This window comes from Heterodontus francisci, chromosome 19, assembly GCF_036365525.1.
Source record: "Heterodontus francisci isolate sHetFra1 chromosome 19, sHetFra1.hap1, whole genome shotgun sequence".
NCBI classification, from domain to species: domain Eukaryota; kingdom Metazoa; phylum Chordata; class Chondrichthyes; order Heterodontiformes; family Heterodontidae; genus Heterodontus; species Heterodontus francisci.
In genome coordinates, this window is record NC_090389.1 from 18,394,322 (window position 1) to 18,408,611 (window position 14,290).

The 14,290-nt window shown below is 44.1% G+C and overlaps 1 protein-coding gene across 1 annotated transcript in view; it reads left to right on the plus strand.

The window, feature by feature from the left end:
* The first annotated feature begins 1,318 nt into the window (after nucleotides 1–1,318).
* The window catches only part of nicn1 (nicolin 1), a 59,391-nt gene continuing 46,419 nt past the window's right edge, over nucleotides 1,319–14,290 (plus strand). The window contains exon 1 of the mRNA XM_068051416.1: nucleotides 1,319–1,340. The gene's annotated coding sequence lies outside the window, so the exon portion shown is untranslated. The remainder of the gene's footprint in view (nucleotides 1,341–14,290) is intronic.

Here is a 14,290-nt window from a genome sequence, read left to right on the forward strand (position 1 = left end):
TGCACTCACCCCTTCCCCTCCCAGAACTGCAGAGTACCCCCTTGTCCTCACTTTCCACTCCACCAACCTCCACATCCAAAGGATCATCCTCCAGCATGATGCCAAACACATCTTCCCCACCCGTCAGCATTCCGAAGGGACTGTTCCCTCCACGACACCCTAGTTCATTCAATCATCCCCTTCCTATGCAATCACAGTAGGCGTAACACCTGCCTTTTTACCTCCTCTCACTATCCAAGGCCCCAAACACATCTTCCAGGTGAAGCAGCAATTTACTTGTACTTTTCAAGTTAATGTACTGTATTTGCTGCTCACAATGTTGTCTCCTTTACATTGGGGAGACCAAATGCAGATTAGGTAACTGGTTTGCGGAACACCTCCACTCAGTCTGCAAGCATGATACCGAGCTCCCAGTTGCTTGCCATTTCAATTCACCACCTTGCTCCCACACCCATATTTCTGTTCTCTGCCTGTTGCAGTGTTCCAATGAAGCTCAACTCAAGCTTAAGGAACAGCACCTCATCTTCCAGTTAGGCACTTTATAGCCTCTGAACTAGAGTTCAACAACTTCAAACTTTAACTGCCCTGTTGATTTTTACTTTGTAAACTTGTTTTTCATGTTTTTGGCTTTTGAACAGAGCTGTTCATTATTCTGCCATTAACACTAGACAAATGCTTTCTCTCTTACTACAGGTATTAGGACTCCATTTGCCTTTTGCTCCATTACACCTGTCATTTAATCTCTCTTGCCCTCTGCCCTATCACAGACCTTCCTGTTTGTTCTTCTCTTCACCACACCCCCCCCAAAACTTGCTCAAAGCCTATTAGATTTCTAACCTTTCTGAAAGTTTAACTGTTTCTCTCCACAGATGCCGCCAGATCTGTATATTTCCAACATTTAAAAAAAATTTTAATAGTGAGCACATGTTGGGCAAACACTCAAAAGTTGTTCGATGGGAAGTTAAGTAAGCTCTCATGTCAAGGCAATGATGACTGAAAAAAGATACCCATTCATTACATAGGAACTTAAGAATGAACAGTAAGTGCAACAGGAGTTGGATCATCTCCAAAGATGCAGTCACAGTCGAGTTCAGGCACTGCTTTGGTCCCAAAAAATGGTACTGTTCGACAATTACAAAATACCTTTAACCCATCTTGAGTGCAGCGACAGTCCTGAACATAAATGAAGGCATCGTCAAGTTTGAATGGAGAAGTAGCATTTTTCAAGTTAGATCACACATGCCCACATGGGTGGTTTAAAATCACTTTCTTTTGGTTGCAGCAGCTTTGACAGAAGCGAAGGTGCGGAGCGAACTTGCAGCTGGGAGGTCAGTTTCAGTGTAAGTTAAAGTTAATTCCCTTTTGTTTTCGGAGGACCAGGGGACTGCTGGTTAAGTAAAAACTATATATTTGGGCGGTGGCTGTACCCGAGACACTACACGTGTAGTGTCTCCCACCCACCCTCCTCCTCTAACCAAAAAAAAGGACTCTGGTGTGTTGATAAGGTAAGCTTTTTATTTAAAAAGTTCTGTCCGTCGGATTGCTAAGCTAACAAGTTTTGACTTTTTTTTCAGTAGATTTGTTGGGAATTTAGAATAGTGGGAATGGAGGTTAAGGCAGTTGAATGTTCCTCCTGCAGGAAGTGGGAGGTAAGGGTCGCCAAGAGTGTCCCTGCTGACTGCATCTGCGGGAAGTGCACCCAACTCCAGCTCCTCGAGAACTGCGTTAGAGAACTGGAGCTGGATGAACTTCGGATCATTCGGGAGGCGGAGGGGGTTATTGAGAGGAGTTATAGGGAGGTAGTCACACCTCAGGTAAAAGAAGTAGGTAGATGGGTTACCGTCAGGGGAAGGAGAGGGAACCAGCAGGCAGTGCAGGGATCCCCTGTGGCCGTTTCCCTCAACAGGTATACCGTTTTGGATACTGTTGGGGGAGACTACCTAGGGGTAAGCAATGGGGTACGGGTCTCTGGCGCAGAGTCTGTCCCTGTTGCTCAGAAGGGAAGGGGGAAGAGGAGCAGAGCATTAGTCATTGGGGACTCCATAGTTAGGGGAACAGATAGGAGGTTCTGTGGGAACGAGAGAGACTCACGTTTGGTGTGTTGCCTCCCAGGTGCCAAGGTTCGTGATGTCTCGGATAGTGTTTTTGGGATCCTTAAGGGGGAGGGGGAGCAGCCCCAAGTCGTGGTCCACATTGGCACCAACGACATAGGTATGAAGAGAGATGGGGATTTAAGGCAAATTCAGGGAGCTAGGGTGGAAGCTTAGAGAGAGAACAAAGAGAGTTGTTATCTCTGGGTTGTTGCCCGTGCCACGTGCTAGCGAAGCGAGGAATAGGGAGAGAGGAGTTGAACACGTGGCTGCAGGGATGGTGTAGGGAGGGAGGGTTTTGGTTTCCTGGATAATTGGGGCTCTTTCTGGGGTAGGTGGGACCTCTACAAACAGGATGGTCTTCACCTGAACCAGAGGGGTACCAATATCCTGGGGGGGGGGTGTTTAAACTAATTCAGCAGGGGGATGGGAACCTAAATTGTAGTTCCAGTGTACAGGATGTTGAGAGTAGTGAGGTCATGGATAAAGGTTACAAGGACGCAAGAGGGCACTGGCAAGCAAGAACTTGGTTTGAAGTGTGTCTACTTCAACGCCAGGAGCATCCGGATTAAGGTGGGTGAGCTTGCAGCATGGGTTGGTACCTGGGATCTCGATGTTGTAGCCATTTCAGAGACATGGGTAAAGCAGGGACAGGAATGGATGTTGCAGGTTCCGGGATTTAGATGTTCCAGTAAGAACAGAGAAGATGGTAAAAGAGGAGGGGGGGGGGTGTGGCATTGTTAATCAAGGAGAGTATTACAGCGGCAGAAAGGACGTTTGAGGACTCATCTACTGAGGTAGTATGGGCCGAGGTTAGAAACAGGAGAGGAGAGGTCACCCTGTTGGGAGTTTTCTATAGATCTCCGAATAGTTCCAGAGATGTAGAGGAAAGGATAGCGAAGATGATTCTAGACAGGAGCGAGAGTAACAGGGTAGTTGTTATGGGGGACTTTAACTTTCCAAATATTGACTGGAAATACTATAGTTAGAGTACTTTAGATGGGTCAGTTTTTGTCCAGTGTGTGCAGGAGGGTTTTCTGACAGTATGTAGACAGGCCAACCAGGGGCGATGCCACATTGGATTTGGTACTGGGTAATGAACCCGGCCAGGTGTTAGATTTAGAAGTTGGTGAGCACTTTGGTGATAGTGATCACAATTCAGTTAGGTTTACCTTAGCGATGGGCAGGGACAGGTATATACCACAGGGCAAGAATTATAGCTGGGGGAAAGGAAATTATGATGCGATTAGGCAAGATTTAGGATGCATAGGATGGGGAAGGAAACTGCAGGGGATGGGCACAATCGAAATGTGGAGCTTATTCAAGGAGCAGCTACTGCGTGTCCTTGATAAGTATGTACCTGTCAGGCAGGGAGGAAGTTGTCAAGCGCGGGAGCCGTGGTTTACTAAAGAAGTTGAAGCGCTTGTCAAGCGGAAGGCGGCGGCTTATGTTAGGATGAGACGTGAAGGCTCAGTTAGGGCGCTTGAGAGTTACAAGCTAGCCAGGAAGGATCTAAAGGGAGAGCTTAGAAGAGCGAGGAGAGGACACGAGAAGTCATTGGCGGATAGGATCAAGGAAAGCCCTAAGGCTTTCTATAGGTATATCAGGAATAAAAGAATGACGAGAGTTAGATTAGGGCCAATCAAGGATAGTAGTGGGAAGTTGTGTGTGGAATCAGAGGAGATAGGGGAAGCGTTAAATGAATATTTTTAATCAGTATTTACAGTAGAGAAAGAAAATGTTGTCGAGGAGAATACTGAGATACAGACTACTAGGCTAGATGGGATTGAGGTTCACATGGAGGAGGTGTTAGCAATTTTGGAAAGTGTGAAAATAGATAAGTCCCCTGGGCAGATGGGATTTATCCTAGGATTCTCTGGGAAGCCAGGGAGGAGATTGCAGAGCCTTTGTCCTTGATCTTTATGTCGTCATTGTCGACAGGAATAGTGCCGGAAGACTGGAGGATAGCAAATGTTGTCCCCTTGTTCAAGAAGGGGAGTAGAGACAGCCCTGGTAATTATAGACCTGTGAGCCTTACTTCGGTTGTGGGTAAAATGTTGGAAAAGGTTATAAGAGACAGGATTTATAATCATCTTGAAAAGAATAAGTTCATTAGCGATAGTCAGCACGGTTTTGTGAAGGGTGGGTTGTGCCTCACAAACCTTGAGTTTTTTGAGAAGGTGATCAAACAGGTGGATGAGGGTAAAGCCGTGGATGTGGTGTATGTGGATTTCAGTAAGGCGTTTGATAAGGTTCCCCACGGTAGGCTATTTCAGAAAATACGGAAATATGGGATTGAAGGTTATTTAGTGCTTTGGATCAGAAATTGGATAGCTGAAAGAAGACAGAGGGTGGTGGTTGATGGCAAATGTTCATCCTGGAGTTTAGTTACTAGTGGTGTACCGCAAGGATCTGTTTTGGGGCCACTGCTGTTTGTCATTTTTATAAAATGACCTGGATGAGGGTGTAGAAGGGTGGGTTAGTAAATTTGCGGATGACACGAAGGTCGGTGGAGTTGCGGATAGTGCCGAAGGATGTTGTAGGTTACAGAAGGACATAGATAGGCTGCAGAGCTGGGCTGAGAGATGGCAAATGGAGTTTAATGCGGAAAAGTGTGAGGTGATTCACTTTGGAAGGAGTAACAGGAATGCAGAGTACTGGGCTAATGGGAAGATTCTTGGTAGTGTAGATGAGCAGAGAGATCTTGGTGTCCAGGTACATAAATCCCTGAAAGTTCGCACCCAGGTTAATAGGGCTTTTAAGAAGGCATATGGTGTGTTAGCTTTTATTGGTAGGGGGAAATAGACTTTCGGAGCCACGAGGTCATGCTGCAGCTGTACATAACTCTGGTGCGGCCGCACCTGGAGTATTGCGTGCAGTTCTGGTCACCGCATTATAGGAAGGATGTGGAAGCTTTGGAAAGGGTGCAGAGGAGATTTACTAGGATGTTGCCTGGTATGGAGGGAAGGTCTTACGAGGAAAGGCTGAGGGACTTGAGGTTGTTTTCGTTGGAGAGAAGAAGGAGGAGGAGAGGTGACTTAATAGAGACATACAAGATAATCAGAGGGTTGGACAGGGTGGATAGTGAGAGCCTTTTTCCTCGGATGGTGATGGCAAACACGAGGGGACATAGCTTTAAGTTGAGGGGTGATAGATATAGGACAGATGTCAGAGGTAGTTTCTTTACTCAAATATTAGTAGGGGCGTCGAACGCCCTGCCTGCAGCAGTAGTAGACTCGCCAACTTTAAGGGCATTTAAGTTGTCATTGGATAGACATATGGATGAAAATGGAATAGTTTAGGTCAGATGGTTTCACAGGTCGGCGCAACATCGAGGGCCGAAGGGCCTGTACTGCGCTGTAATGTTCTATGTTCTAAAAAGGTGGGGCTGAAGAGAGGCGAGTCGAAGAGACTCAGCAGTTGGCAGGAAAAAAAAAGACAGCACAGTGTAAGGAGAGAGCCAACTGTATAACAGCCCCAACAACCAACTTTATCTGCAGCGCCTATGGAAGAATCTGTCACTCTAGAATTGGCCTTTATAGCCACTTGCCCATTATCTCGAGACAAGAAGGCCAAAAAGGAAAAAAAAAGTCGGTATTTGGCAATTGACTGTCACGAACTCAACTGTTACCCCAGCCTGCTTAATTGGGAGACACCCAATCCTTATCCATCAAATTCCATCTGAAACAACTGCTTCTGCACCCTAGATGTTAAATTCTGGAGCTTCCAACAAGGGGACATTTAAAATTTGCCTTCACTTTTTAGCATCAACAGTATACTAGTTTGCCACAGGGCTGTTGGATAAGATAGGGGTTTATGCCCTCTAAGAGATGAACAGACTTGGCAGCAAAGCTTTGTTGTAAATTGGCTTTACCAAGCTAAAGGTAAAGACAAGGTTACTTACCTTTTCAACTCAACTATAATTACAAACTCAGGTAGTGATGAACAGTCTAACAGATTATATATACTACCCATTTTAGTAACTGGACAGTTGGAGCGCACAGCTCTTCCGGCTTTTGGTTTTCAAATGGCTCATTCGAAAATTTCTCAGTCACAGAGACAGACAAGACATCTTTTATCCTGGCTGCTTTCCAATTAACCATCCAGGAATCATTTTTTGGCTGTTGCTAACCTTTTGGATTTACATTGGTAATACTGCTTAGTTGACTACTTTATCTTCATGCTTTTACATTCAGTGGTCTCTTAGTTGAAGCAAATCTACATTTTAAGAAGCTGTTTTCACTGTCTGCGCTCGTTTTTTTTTTTGCTGCAACCAAGCTTTTTAAAACTTGACCGTCTCCCAGAATCCCTCCACCTTGGCATCATGTCTATACTGTACCCTATTCCTAAGTTTTCCTACTTTACCATACTACAAAGAAAGGTTCTAATAAAGCCAAGTGTCAGTTTATGGTAAGTTGGTTGTTAGTTTACAATAGCTAGATTTGAACAATTAGGTAGTAACCTAAATCTTAGCTTTCACAGTACTGCCAGTATATTTCACAAACAAATGGCAGGAGGGATTAGATTCCCCCATCCAGAATGCCTTTTACAGTATGTAAATGATTCGCTGTTGGCCACGAAGACTGAGGGATATGAGTGGTTACAAGCTTTCCAAATGTTGCACAGCTGTTGCAGCCACTTTTGTAACTGTCCATCTTCCATCCTCGAACAATGAGAAACAGCCCATTACCCAAACCTCCTGGATATACCTGGGGTGCTGGAGCCACAACACTCCAGACCTCAGCACGTGCCCTATCATACTCAGCAGCAGAGTACTGTAACTAACACACACACACACACACACACTGTGGATACTCAATTGAATGCAACAATGCACATCATAACTGGAACCCTCCACTCAACACCCCTCCCCTTAGTGTCCTCACAAACATCACTTCCCCCAGACATCTGCCAACTGACGAAAACCCACAAGCTGGTTGAAACCATCCATGTTGCACCTCACTTACCGCTGCATAATGACATGTTCAATCCACCTGCTGCCTACCTTCAATCTTAGCGCCCCATATGGAGCAACCTTCCTGAGCAAGATCTACCAACAGACATCCTTTGGATCAAGGAATGGGAAACACAGGATGTCACTAACAGGTTCCTTGTGACAAACCTCATCTGTCCAATGACAGGCTTTGAACTACCACAGCAAGAGTGATCCTTCCCGAACAGGCTCAAGACAAGCCAGGGCCCCTGCACAGCCAACCTCCATCACTGAGGCATCAGTACAAACCCCTTACACATTTGCAGGGGGAGACAAAAACAATGCTGCACATTACAGAGGAGTGACCCTCGACAGACTAAGTGACAGACGAATCACCTTCAACTCAGCAAATGCAGCTATCGCTTGGCTCTGGGGATTTGCATTTGTTAAGTAATTAATAAATCCCATATTGGTCAGAGTCTGGACCAACACAAGATGCAGATCATGCAAGGACTTTTGCTGCCCATTGAAGACAGCACACTGATCACTCTATTGGGAGTGAAGGTACCAATCACTGATTCTGCATTTTGCAGTTTGCTAACTTAACCCTCAGTTTGATCTACTGAACGCAAAAAGGATCATTTAAAAAGGGACGCTGGACAGAACAACATACTTCAACCAACCATTCAACTGAACAATGCACATCATCCTACTCAGCCATTCCACCCAGAGGTCAGCTCATCACAGTCTGGCTGCTGGTCTTGTGCCTAGATGTCCATGGCAACAATGTTCCTGTCACCTACACTTCCAGAATCTTAATGGTTTCAACCTTTACTGACTGACAAATGCTCATCCTTAAACAGCACCTTCCAAACCTGCGACCTCTACCACCTAGAAGGTCAAGTACAGCAAATGGTTGGGAACACCACTGGCTGAAAGTTCCCCTCCAAGCCACACACCATCCTGACTTGGAACTATAATCGCTGTTCCTTCACTGTTAGAAATGGGCAACAAATGCTTGCCTAGGCAACAATGCCCACATCCCACGAGTGAATAAAAAAATAAATCACACACAAATTGGCTGCTGGTGTCCAATGCCCACCTAATTGAGCCACTGGACCCTTTTGATCATAGAGTATGCTACTACATTGATTTTTTAAAATGAAGAACCCCGTATGGTAGCAAGAACCCTATACTAGGAGCTGAAGCTGTGCTTTGACACAGGTTGTTTTTTTCCCATAAGCAAGGAACCCAACACCTGAGTTTTACCATTGTCTTTGCAGTTCCCATTCAATCCAGTTTGTTGAATTTGTCAGCCTCCTGACTGCAGCAGTCTTGTAACTTCTCAACAGTCCAATCACTATTTGGTCTGATTGCTGACGAACACCATATTGATTCCTCTGATACAGCGCAAGAGACAAATTCAGTGCCACTGATGGCAAGTCCCTCATTTATGCACATCTCTTACAAGAATGATGGAAGACTATCAAAATTCACTCAAAACTCCAGATTCACATTCTCTACGGAATTCTGGATTTGATTCAGCATCCGAGAGGAATTCAACCACCAGGACAGCCCACCTCTGCCACATCTTGTACTGATGCCCCAATGGAGCTGCATGCCCTTTCAATCACATGGGAACCATATGAGCAGGTTAGTGCAACTGATAGGTTCATTCCTCAAACTCCTTGGGCAACTGAAGGTATTCAGGCTTAGTGAGCATAATTAACCCAGCCACAAGCAGATTCCACTTTTGTTCTGTGTATCACTCTCATGGACCGATTACTTTTTGTTTTAACATGTTGTTTCGGGGCAGGGGGAGCATTATTCTGCTTGCTGGCCATTGGTAGCATGAATTTTTTTTTTTACTCGAGTACTGCCAAAAATTTACTTGATGCTGTGAGGCTCAATACCTTTATTTCTTCATTCAAAGGCAAGTTAGAGAAATATAATGGAGAGTACAGCATATTTAAGAATACAGGTTCTCACTGCACTGATTTACAAAGCATACATCGCCTTACTTATCCTTCTACATGTAGCAGACCTGAATCCGCCTCCTTTTCATTGGTTGACTCCCTTTACCACCTGACCATTGTGTTTTCCCACCCCCCCGTCCCTAGTAGTTTCCCATCATTTCCAGACTGGTCCAAAGTCCAAATTATTTCAGTCTTTACCCGCACAGATGTGATCTCAGCCTCAATAATCCTTTTGTCTTTCAAACTGACAACCAGAGGTCACCTTCAGGCAAACTTTCACAGGCCAGTAACACTGCCTTATTCACATTGTAGCTTGATAAGCACACACTTAATCTTGCAGAATGTTTTCTATTCTACATGCTAAGTAACCTTTTGAAGTTCCCAGCTACCTCTTAGGCTAAGGGCCTGATTTTCCTTCCAGGAGCAGTTAAGTGAATGTCACAGCTATTTCCAGATCCCAATCTCCTCCTCCTCCTACCGCCACCACCACAGACATGGTCCAGTGCCAATTCCCAAAGGCCCAGACTGTTAATTGGCTGGAGGGAGGGTTAGGCAGTCGCGGGAGTGGGGACATAGATGGAACGGAGCATGGGCTCGATTTAAATGCAACGCTGCCATTTTACAGATTAACTTGCTGGAAAACACGTGGAGCAGGAAAGGCAGAGGCCTGGAACCCAGGACAGGGCTGCCCCTCTCTGCAAACGCTGACCTGGAAGTCCTCCTTGAGACAGAGACAGGGAGGTCCTCTTTGCCAAGTGGCAGAAGATTACCCTCCAGACCAAGCAGACATGGATCGAGGTGGCGTAAAGTGAGCAGACAGTGTGGTCAAGAGAAATTGGGTCCCGTGCTGTAAGAGTTTCAATGATCTTATTCTCTCTACTAAGCTGAGTGCAATGCCAAGCCCTCAGGTCAGGCCTCTGGGTATTCAACCTCCAGCAGACACCAGCTGAGTTGCACCTGAACAGGAATGTGTGCCTAGCGTACTTACTGACCCCACAAATGGCTCAGCCAGTGCTGCTGAGGACCTGTCAGCACGGATACACGCAGCTTATGTCACTAAGTCGGTGGTATTTGTCCTTGCAGTAGAAAGACAACAGGTTCTACTTCAACCGAACATAGTCCAGAAAGGTAAATATTGGTCACCTTGTGTAGTTCAGGAATTCACCCTCTTTCTTGGCAAAGAAACAGGGATTTTAGTTATTTTCGACATGAGTGAGATGGGATATACTTGATTGTGCAGATATGACCATCAAGAACCAGGCATGTGGATACAAGTCTCTGGTCTGTAGGATGCCACTGGAGTCATTTTGTTTAGTTATAGTGCCCTCTATGTTACATCAAGAATTCATCCCAGGTTTGAGACGAACAGGCATGAACATGTATTCTCCATCATGACGAGCAAGTCTAAACTTTTGACAGAAATCGGAACTTGGTACTCAAGACAGCCACAGCCCAGTCATCTGCTCCATATTGCTGCAATAGTTCAAGCTAAGAACCACCAGGTGTCAGGGATCAGCAGTGGCAATAAAAAACATTTGACACCTATTTCCATATAGTAACTTATGTTGAATGCAACAAGTGCTAGGGTAACAGAGCTGGTTCACAATATAAATTGGAGTTTGGCACTTCAATAGGTGGTCCAACTATTAAACTTATCACAACTTTGTAGTAAATTGCCTCCAATGGTAGACTTGATATTAAGTTACTTGTAAGGACTGTTTCATAGCTCAAATCAATTTCCAGAATTCACCTGTACTTATTACAATAGCCAAGTTATTTTTGGATGTATACCACTGTGCAAATTTAAATTCAATGTCATTAAGATTTCCTTGCAAGTCTATTTCAAAGGGCAACATTGAACTTAAAAGCTTGACAGTGAAATGCTTGTTTTCAGTTCATTTTCTACACAAACCAGGAGAAACAACTTTAGAAGAATTGAAAGATTTGCAGTTATATAAGCACCTCATGCCCACAGGATATCCCAAAGCACCTTACAGCCTGAAGTAATTTTGAAGTGTAGGCACTGTTGTAATGTAGGAAACGTGGCACCCAATTTTCATACAGCAAGCTCCCACTAACAGAATGAACAGATAATCTGGTTTTGTAATGTTGATTGAAGGATAATTAGCCAGGACACTGAAGATAGCTCTTCTCTTTGAAAGTGCCATAGGATCTGATGGGACCTCTGTTCAATGTCTCATCGGAATGAAAGCACTTCTGGAACTGTAGCACTCCTTCAGTCTGTACAGGAGTTTTAGGCTAGATTTTTGTTCAAGTCTCTGGAATGGGACTTGAATCCACAGCCTTCTAGTCAAGGCAAGAACACTGCACATTTGGATAAGTAATCCAGGAACAGGGGTTCACTTGTAAATAGCTTATTTGATCCAATCTTCAAAGCTGCTGTTGCCTAGATACCAACTCAGACAGTCAGCACTCCCTCAGCAGTGCACTGGAGCTTATCAGCTTTAAATTTTTGTGTTCAAGTCCTGGAGTGGAACTTGAACCCACAGCCTTCTGACTTAGTTGACATGTTAAAAGTACCTTGGCATTACACCTGTTGGTAGAGACCTCAAGATCCAGAATTAAGTTAAAAGGTGCTATATAAAAGTTGTTGAAAAATTCTGTTGAAAAATATCTGACAGCTAAATGCTCTTAATCTATACTTCAACTGCATATCGCATATGTGTTTTAACATTCTGCCTAATTGGCACAGGGTCAATAAGATTAAAGAGGTAAATGCGTGACTCACAGATTGGTGTGAGAAATGGGATCAAATTCATGGGACATTAGCACCAGTACTGGGCAAGGAGGGAGCTGTTCCGATGGGATGGGCTCCACCTGAATCATGCTGGAACCAGAGTCCTGGCAAATCACATAACTAGGGCTGTAGATAGGGCTTTAAACTAAATAGTGGGGGGGGGGGGGGGGGGGGGCGAAAGGGATCAGTTGCATAGAAAATTAGTAAGTCAAAGTTAAAGGGGAAGGTAGGAGTGCAGGTTAGTGATGAGGCTGATTTTTTGGTAACAAGGGACAGAACGTGTGAACATCATATTGAACCAAGGAATCATACAAGAGTAGGGAAATTTGATAACAGAATAAACTTAAACGGCTTTGTATCTGAATGCACAAAGAATTCAAAATAAAATTAAATGAGTTAACAGCACAAAGACGAATGGGTATGATTTAGCGGTGATTACGGAGACGTGGTTGCAGGGAAACCATATTTAGGAATTGAATATCCAGGGGTACTCAGTATTTCAGAAGGATAGACAGGAGGTGGTGTAGCTTTGTTAGTGAAAGAGGAGGAGATCAGTGCTGTAGTGAGAAATGATATAGGCACTGGAGATCAAGATGTAGAAATCGGTCTGGGTAGAAATAAGAAATAGCAAGGGAAAGAAGTCCCAAGTGGGAGTAATCTATAGGTCCCCAAACAGTAGTTCCACAGTGGGGCACAGTGTAAACCAGGAAATACTGAGGGGTTGTATTAGGTACAGCAATGTTCATGGGTGACTTTAAGATGCACATAGACTGGATTAATCAAATTGGCAAGGATAGCTGCGAGGGAAAGTTAATTTAAATGTGTTAGATTGTTTTTTGGAGCAATATGTTGTGGAACCAACCAGGGAGCAGGCTATTCTAGATTTGGTATTGTGTAATGAGGTGCGGTTAATGAATGATCTCAGTTCAGGATCCTCTAGGGAAGAGCTTGAGGGCGGGAAACTGGAGTCCCACACTAGCATTCTGGAGTTAAACAAAGGTAATTACATAGGCATTGTTGCAGGGTATTCCCAAGCGCAGAGGCACCTGCCATAAATATCAATGTTTAAATATTATTTGAGTAACTAGTAACATTATTAGTGAACAGTGAGGAGGTTGCAAAGCACCATGGGGGCTCAGTTAACTTGACCACATTCCACAGGAGCTGAGTAATCCAATCTCAAACAAAAGGCTAATTAAAATGAAAAGCAGACGCCCTTGTGGAATGCTGACAAAGGTGCTAGCCTGTAACGAGGTGAAAACATCATGAGTAATCCCCTATCTGTGTATGGGCCGGTCATGCAGCCCCTCTATGCTTAGTAACCGCTTCTATTGGCTCTAATAATCAATGTATATAATCGATAATCGTTGTGATTGGACCATGTCCGGCCGGGATGGGCTGAGTAAAAAATTTGAAAATGTATAAGCATGGAAGATTTTCCTTTGTTCAGTGGAAAGGCATCTGGACAGCCCAGTGACCTGCTCCCCGCTGGCGTAACTAAATAAACTGTTTGACATTGGAGCAGACCTGAGTGTCGAGTGATTCTTCTAGATTCATTCCCGCTAACAGGCATGAAGACATATTTGGCACTAGTGAACTGGGCAGGAAGACTAAAAGGTAGGACAGTTGATGAGCAGTGGCAGATGTTTAAGGAGATATTCAATTCCTCCCAACCAAAATATATTCGAGGGGAAGAAAGATTCTAAGAGGGAGAAAAACATCCATGGCTCAGCAAGGAAGTTAGGGATAACAAAGACAAAAACCAAGGCATACCATATTGCAAAGGCCAGTGGCAGGCTGGAAGATTGGGAAATTTTTAAATATCAAAGGGTTACTAAAAAAAAATAAGAGGAAAAGGTAAATTATGAAAGAAAACTAGTGCAAAATATAAAAAAAATGGATAGCAAAAGCTTCTATACGTATATAAAAGGGAAGAGAGTAGCTAAAGTGAATGTTGGTTCCTTGGAAGAGGAGACTGGGGAGTTAATAGAAGGCAACACAGAAATGGCAGAGACACTAAATCAGTATTTTGCCTCAGTTTTCACAGTGGAGGACACTAGTACCATCCCAATAGTAACAGGTAATGTAGAGATTATAGAAAAAGGGAGGAACTTAGAACAATCACCACTAGGGAAAAGAACTGAGCAAACTATTGAGATTGAAGGCAGACAAAGTCCCCAGGACCTGATGGCCGACATCCTAGGGTCTTAAAAGGAAGTGGCAGCGGAGATAGTGGATCCATTAATTATAATCCAAAATTCCCTGGAAAGCTTCCAGTGGATTGGAAAAAAGCTAAATGTAATGCCCTTATTCAAAAAGGGAGGGAGGCAGAAAGTAGGAAACTATAGACCAGTTAGTCTGTCATTGGGAAATTGTTAGAATCCATTATTAAGGAAGTAATAACAGGACATTTAGAAAGTCAAAACGCAATCCATCAGAGTCAGCATGGTTTTATGAAGGGTAAATCGTGTGACTAATTTGCTAGAGTTCTTCAAAGATGTAACAAAGTGGATAATGGGGATCCTGTAGATGT